Genomic DNA, 8,541 nt, shown 5'->3' with positions numbered 1-8,541 from the left:
TGCACTCGCTGCAACGAATGGACCCAGGGTGTAGCAGTTCTCATAAAGAGTCTGGACGTCTTTTAAGTAAAATGAAGCGAACACCGACTTGCTCCTCCAAAAGGTTGCGTCCATAATACTTCGAAGAGACCTGTTTTGCTTAAAAGCCACCGAAGTTGCTATCGCTCTCACTTCGTGCGTCTTGACCTTAAGCAAACAACGATCTTTCTCATTTAAATGAGAATGTGCCTCCCGGATTAACAATCTAATAAAGTACGATAACGCATTTTTAGACATGGGCAATGAGGGCTTCTTAACGGAGCACCATAAGGCCTCAGAACCACCTCGTAATGGTTTAGTTCGAGCTAAGTAAAACTTAAGAGCTCTAACGGGGCACAGTACTCTTTCAACTTCGTTGCCTACGATTTCTGACAGACTAGGTATTTCAAAAGATTTAGGCCAAGGACGAGAAGGCAGTTCGTTCTTGGCCAAAAAACCAAGTTGAAGCGAACATGTAGCTTTATTTGTAGAGAAGCCGATGTTCTTACTAAAAGCATGGATCTCACTGACCCTTTTAGCCGAAGCCAAGCACACCAAAAAAAGCGTCTTGAGGGTGAGATCCTTCAGGGAGGCTGAATGCAATGGCTCAAACCTGTCTGACATTAGGAACCTTAGGACCACGTCTAAGTTCCAAGCGGGAGTTGACATACGACGCTCCTTAGAGGTCTCGAAGGACTTAAGGAGATCTTGGAGATCTTTGTTATTTGACAGATCCAAGCCTCTATGTCTGAAAACAGACGCCAACATGCTCCTGTAGCCTTTAATAGTGGGAGCAGAGAGGAAGCGAACATTTCTCAGATGCAGGAGAAAGTCCGCAATTTGGGCTACAGAGGTACTGGAAGAGGAAATAGAGGAGGACTTGCACCACTCTCTAAAGACCTCCTGGTAGACCTTGATAGTAGATGATCTCCTAGCCCTCGCGATCGCTCTGGCTGCCTCCTTCGAAAATCCTCGAGCTCTTGAGAGTCTTTCGATAGTCTGAAGGCAGTCAGACGAAGCGCGGGGAGGCTTTGATGAAGACTCCTTACGTGGGGCTGCCGTAAGAGATCCATCCGTAAAGGCAGACTCCTTGGGACGTCTACCAGCCATTGAAGTACCTCTGTGAACCACTCTCTCGCGGGCCAGAGGGGAGCAACCAACGTCAACCTTGTCCCTTCGTGAGAGGCGAACTTCTGCAAAACCTTGTTGATGATCTTGAACGGCGGAAATGCGTAAGCGTCCATGTGAGACCAGTCCAACAGAAAGGCATCTATGTGGGCCGCCTCTGGATCTGGGACTGGAGAGCAATAGGTCGGGAGCCTTTTGGTCAGTGAGGTCGCAAATAGGTTTATGGTGGGCTGACCCCAAGTCATCCAAAGACTCTTGCACACGTCCTTGTGGAGGGTCCATTCTGTAGGGATCACCTGACCTCTCCGACTGAGACAGTCCGCCAAGACGTTCAATTTCCCCTGGACGAACCTCGTCAACAGTGAGATGCCTCGATCTTTTGACCAGATGAGGAGGTCCCTTGCGATGACGAACAGTGTGTGGGAGTGAGTGCCTCCTTGCTTGGAGATGTACGCCAAGGCTGTGGTGTTGTCCGCATTCACTTCTACCACTTTGTTTCGGAGAAGACTCTCGAAACTCGTCAAGGCCAAGTGAACAGCCAACAGCTCCTTGCAGTTGTTGTGCAGGCTCCTCTGATCTGACGTCCAAAGACCCGAACATTCCAGACCGTCCAGAGTCGCTCCCCAACCCAAATCCGACGCGTCTGAAAATAACACGTGGTTTGGGTTCTTGACCGCCAAGGACAGACCCTCTCGAAGACCTATATTGCTGTCCCACCAGTTCAGGCACGTCTTTACTGGTTCGGAGATCGGGATCGAGACCGCCTCCAAAGTCTTGTTCTTGTTCCAATGGGAGTCTAGATGGAACTGGAGAGGGCGAAGGTGAAGTCTCCCTAGAGAGATAAATTGTTCCAGGGATGACAGCGTCCCTAGGAGGCTCATCCAACTTCTCACAGAGCAATGGTCTTTCCTCAGCATGAGGCGGACTTTGAGCAAGGCTTGCTCTATCCTGGTGGCAGACGGAAAAGCCCGAAAAGCTAGACTGTGAATCTCCATCCCCAAATAGAGAATCGTTTGGGAGGGAGTCAGCTGAGACTTCTCTATGTTCACCAACAGTCCCAACTCCTTTGCAAGATCCAACGTCCATTGAAGGTCCTGCAGACAGCGATGACGGGACGACGCTCTGAGCAGCCAGTCGTCCAGGTACAGGGAGGCTCGAATCCCCAATAAATGTAGAAATTTTGCCACATTTCTCATGAGCCTTGTAAAAACAAGAGGAGCAGGGCTGAGGCCGAAGCACAGTGCTCGGAATTGGTACACCACATTCCTGTATACAAACCTCAGATACGGTTGAGAATCCGGGTGTATAGGAATGTGGAAGTACGCATCCTGCAGGTCGAGAGAGACCATCCAGTCTCCCTCTCTGACTGCTGCTAGGACGGACTTGGTGGTCTCCATCGTAAATTTTGTTTTGACAACAAAAACGTTGAGCGCACTGACATCCAGCACCGGCCTCCAACCTCCTGTATGCTTTGGTACTAGGAAGAGACGGTTGTAAAATCCCGGTGATTGAAGGTCCGAGACTTTCACCACCGCTCCCTTCTCTAGCAACTGAGACACCTGCAGCTGTAGTGCCTGTCTCCTTGACTCCTCTCGATACCTGGGAGAGAGGTCTATAGGGACTTTTACCAGAGGAGGTCTCCATACAAAAGGTATTTTGTACCCCTCCTTTAGCAACAACACAGACTCCCGGTCTGCACCCCTCTTCTCCCAGGCCTGCCAGAAGTTGTTCAGTCTGGCCCCTACCGCTGTCTGAGGACGTGGGCAGTCAGACTCTGCCACGGGAGGACTTAGATCCTCTCCTCTTGCCTCTCTTACTATCGGCACGAGCGCCTCCCTTACTGGGGGCTCTGCCACGAAAGGGCGGGATAAACCTCGTTGCTGGAGTATCGAGCTTGGGTCTAACGACATAAGATGATGAAGGAGCAGCCTTACGCGCCGACGTAGCCATCAAGTCATGGGTATCCTTCTGCACCAGAGAAGCTGCAATATCCTTAATCAACTGCTGAGGGAACAAGGCAGATGACAACGGAGCAAAGAGAAGCTCTGACCTTTGACAGGGAGTTACTCCTGCCGAAAGGAACGAACAAAGAGTCTCCCTCTTCTTAAGGACTCCTGCCGTAAAGGTAGCAGCGAGCTCATTAGAGCCATCACGGATAGCTTTGTCCATGCAGGACATAATTAGCACGGATACATCACGGTCGGCCGAAGAGATCTTCCTGCTCAAGGCTCCCAGCGACCAATCCAAGAAGTTAAAAACTTCGAAGGCCCTATAAACCCCTTTGAGGTGATGATCAAGGTCCGAAGAGGACCAGCAAACTTTTGAGCGTCTCATGGCCAGGCGACGGGGAGAGTCTACGAGGCTTGAGAAGTCTCCCTGGGCAGAGGCAGGAACTCCCAAGCCGAGAACTTCTCCCGTGTCATACCAGACGCTCGCTCTAGAAGCCAGTTTAAAAGGGGGGAAAGCAAAGGCTGTCTTCCCTAAACTCCTCCTGGTGATCAACCAGTCGCCTAGTAAACGCAAAGCTCTCTTAGAAGAGCGAGAGAGCACTAGCTTAGTAAATGACAGCGTCGAAGTAGCTAGGCCTAGCGTAAACTCTGACGGAGGCGAACGAGGAGCAGCAGTCACAAAATGGTCAGGAAACAGTTCCTTAAAAATCAGCATGATCTTTTTAAAATCAAGAGAGGGCTGAGCAACTCTAGGCTCCTCTCCATCTGACAAAGTCCCCAAAGGTATATCAGTTGGAAGGGGATCAGCGACTTCCTCATCCGACGGAACTTCGTCCGACAACTGCCGAGTCTCATGTGACGGAGAGACATGCCGAGGAGGCAACGCTTGACAGGCAATGTCAACAAGCAATGGAGCAGCAGCAGCAGAAGAGGAAACGACGTCACGTCGCTGCTGAAAGGACTGAAAGTCTTGTGACTGACCAACAACAACAGCTGAAGTTGATTGACGCTCGACGTCACGTCGGACCTGCATTGACTGCAGAGTCTGAGCAGGCAAAACAACCTCCGACTGCGGTGACCGACGCTCAACGTCACGTCGAGGCAACGGAGCCGGTCGGCGAACGTCAGTGCGGGGTTGCGGCGGCAGCAGCTGAACGTCAGTCTGAGATTGTAGCAAAGGGGGATCCATGTCACGTGACTGACGTGAATGACTAGGCACACGACTAGCATCGCGTTTCAAAGCACTAGAAACGTTAGCACTAACGTCAAACGGACGAGAAAACACTCGTTTAGGCGGCTGAAGGCCAGAGTCACGTTCAGCGCACTGGCGACTCGCAAGCAAAGGATCATCGCGAACCTGATCAAAGTCATACTCTTCCATAAGGGAGGCAAGCTTAGACTGCATGTCCCGCAGGACAACTCACTTCGGATCAACGGGAGTAGGAACGGGCCGTGACGTCGGTAACGTCTGCGTTGGCAAAACATTGCCTCTACCGAGACCCTCGGACCCCGTGTTACGCTTGCGCTTAACAGGCTAACAGTCATCCGACGAATGCAAAAGGTCAGAGCTGCCCCAATGGCTACAGCCAGGACGCTGGACCTGTCCTGAAGGGACTGACTTTCGCTTCAAGGGTCTAGAAACCTTGCGCCAAGGTTTCTTGTGCGATAAGTCTTCAGAGGACGAGGAGAACATAGTCTCACCCGTCTTATGGTAAGGACGATCTTGACGAGAAACGTTCGATACCAAAGAGGGAACGTCTGTACGTTGGTTTACGCCTCTCGCCCCCTTAAGTCCTACGACATTACTTCTCCCTGGTGCAGGGGAGCCTGAAAGAGGTCTCGGACTAGGGGAGCGACAAGCACGAACAGACAAACCCTCGGTCGCAACACTAAACACATTTTGCGCACTTATCACTTTATCACTTAGATTTTCTGTTTTACCACTCTGACACTTCAACAACTTAACATCTGACATAAGTTGGTTTCTGTCCGATGCTAAGGACTCAACTTTTTCGCCTAAGCTTGAATCGCTAAAAACATATCCCGCATGGACGGTTCATGAGTGCTAGTAGGGGGTTCAGGAACAACTACTACAGGGGAAGGATTAGGTTCAGGGGCATGGGAGGAGGAAAATTCCAAAGATCTAGAGGAGCTTCTCCTCACCCTATCTCTCTCAAGCTTACGAGTATATTTGTCATACTCAAGCCATTCGAATTCCGACAAGACCACGCACTCCTCACACCGATCTCCTAATTGGCAGGATTTACCCCGGCAATTAGAACAAACAGTATGAGGGTCGATAGAGGCCTTGGGAAGACGTTTGTTACAATCCCTCGCACACTTGCGATATACAGGAGAAGGGTCAGCCATTTTGAACAATCAGAGAAAATCCAAGTCAAAACCAAATTCATCAACAATAAACACCAGTCAAAAAAAGGGTTTCAAGAGTTTAATTGAAGAAAACACCAACACAGCGAAAGCCAATAAACAACCAAAATAAAGTACTTCACCAATTCGGTCGAAAACTCGAGGTCATAAAGCGAGCGGAACCAACTTGTCGACAAGACCGACAGAGAAGAACTGGAGAAATTGACAAGTATATGCGGTATCTGGCCGATAGTCGACGCTGGTGGTCACACCCGCAACCTTCACGGCGATCGCTCGCGAGTTTTTGGAATCTGTCGAGCCGTCGGAGACGTCAGCTATTATATATTCACCGGCTAAGTTTAATATTTAAAAAGTTCATTTATTACAAACATCTATTGTTATAAACATTTAAAATGAATACTAATGTTATAAGCCTTAAAACGAGCATGGGCCACCTGAGGCCCGTGACGTGTTGTTGTGTGGTCCCCGCTAATGTTATAAGCCTTAAAACGAGCATGGGCCACCTGAGGCCTGTGCCGCGTTGTTGTGTGGTCCCCGACAGCTTTTTAATATGGCAGTGAATTTTCATGTTTTATTTTTATCTAAATATTTTGAATTATATCTATTCATACCAGTAATCATGTTTGCTTTATATAAATTTCCATAGCAAGGCAAATAAAACAAGGAAGAATAATAAAAAAAAAAAAATCATTATATATTGGATAAGTAATATTTCCTGCATAAGTTTATTATCATGTGGCCCTCACTCGCTTGGATATGGTAAAATGTGGCCCCCAGTTGAGAAATAGGTGTCCATGCCTGTCATAAAAGATGAAGAGACAAAAACAATGCTAGATAACTAAATATTTGTGTGAAAGAGAAAAGGGAAAGAAATTCAAGGAAGATCATTCAATAGTTTAACAGTGTCGGATCGAAAAACGTTTCTGGTAATTGGTATAATAGTAATGCACACAGAAGATGACAGCTGTTGAATTGTTTACAAGGTAGTGCGAGGGGAAAGCCTCGTTCACCCGCTTGTTACAGACTAGCCAGTTTTGACATTAGACACAAGACTGAGAGGGGTGTTTGAGGTAGGGAATGCATTTAGTAAGACTCACTGATGGGATTAAGTCGCCTGGAATCAAACCAGATGGCTCATTTTCTTTCCTGGCCATGCCCGGTCTGAACGATCCCCCAGTCTAAGAATTCTCCTTGACATTGTATAATGGTTCTTTTCCGCCATTAGCTCGCTTCACTCGCATGAAAATAAAACATCAAGCTCGTATGTACTGGCAAGCGGTAATGATGAGCTGCGCACGCTAACATTAGCAACGTTAAATATAATGGTTCTTGTTCCTCGCTTACGATCACAGGAAAATAAAACATCAACCTCGTATGCACTGGTAAACGGTAATGTTCACGCATGCGCAGATTATCAAGGAGAATTCTGAGACCGGGTGATCGTTCAGACCGTCACACCAGTACAGCAGCGAGGAAAGCTACTCCAACAACCTCCTAACAGCCCCACATAAGGATGTAGAAGCTGTTAAGAGCCTGTCAGTATTGGCTTTAAGGAAACCAGTACTAAGTTACTGAAAACATAACTCTTTAACATTGAAAACACACAGGAAGTGTTTAACCAGACACATGACGAGAAATGTTTGGGAAGTCATCAACCTATAATCCCATTGTGAGGGGGATGGAGAAGTTGGGGTTTTATTATAGTTACAGACAGGGAAGGTTTTCAAACTAAAAAAACAAAAACAGCTTTTACCTAAAGAAAAACGCCCATTTTGTCCCTACCTACTTACCTAACGGTGGGGCTAACGCCCCAGCGACCCCCCTTACACTGCCATATTCTAAGTTAGACATAATAATACATACAGATGGCCGTTATCGTACATACACCCCTACATATATATATATATATATATATATATATATATATATATATATATATATATATATATATATATATATATATATATATATATATATGGTAAAGCTATACATTGTTTCCCCAGTATGTTTTCCCCACCCAAAACCCCGAGTTCCCACTGGGGGTCCACAATTACCGTAAGATATAGATATATATATATATATATATATATATATATATATATATATATATATATATATATTTCTGAAACTATTCATTTGCGACGGGAACGAGTGTCATTTTCGAAGAGCGTAATTTTTCCTGTAAGAAAGAGTAGTTTTTTTACTAGGTTAAATTGCCTTTAATACACTACAATAATACCTATATACACATCGATAATGGGGACCCCCAGTGTGAACCCGGGGTTTAGGGTGAAGAAAAGCAAACTGGGAAAATTTGTACATAATGGTAAAACAAACCCGTTTCCCAGTCCGTAAATATAATTTTACCCATATACATACACATATACATACACTAATATCTACTAAAACGGTTATATTTCCCAAATAGCCTCAAGACAAGAGAGACTAAACCACAAAGAACATCATAATCATATGATTTCTCCAGTGTTCCGCCAAGGTTGGGCGTGAATAGTTTCACTGTTTCATCAAACAAAATAGTAATATATAAGACATATCATAGGTATCATACATTCCTGTGTATATAAATGAATAGAAAATACATACCTGAAACGTATGGATGTGAGTAAAAGGGGATAATATCTAAATAGTTCCTAATATTAACTGAATGATGTCATATTGTTGAGAACGTCCGGAGTCGTCCCTAGAATTCTCAATGACCAGAAACGAATGTAAACATTGTGTTCGAAACGTATGATTCTGGTCTTGTCTTCGGCTTAATATTTCAAATAATAAAATTAAGAATTAATATGGAAAATTTTCACAATATATACCTTATTATAAAATAATTAAAAGGCTTATTTATATTTTAAAAACTCATTTTCTTCTCGAAATCCTCATGTATGGTAGTTAACAGAATTTGAATATAGGAATCGAACAAGTTCTTTACCGAGGATAAACAGCTGATTGGAAAGTTGTATATTAAATGTACGTGTAAAAAGATGTGTGTGTGTGTGTGTGTATATATATATATATATATATATATATATATATATATATA

This window comes from Palaemon carinicauda, chromosome 26 (assembly GCF_036898095.1).
Source record: "Palaemon carinicauda isolate YSFRI2023 chromosome 26, ASM3689809v2, whole genome shotgun sequence".
In the NCBI taxonomy this organism is placed as follows: domain Eukaryota; kingdom Metazoa; phylum Arthropoda; class Malacostraca; order Decapoda; family Palaemonidae; genus Palaemon; species Palaemon carinicauda.
The sequence above is the reverse complement of the archived record's forward strand: the minus strand, read 5'-3'. Positions refer to the sequence as shown.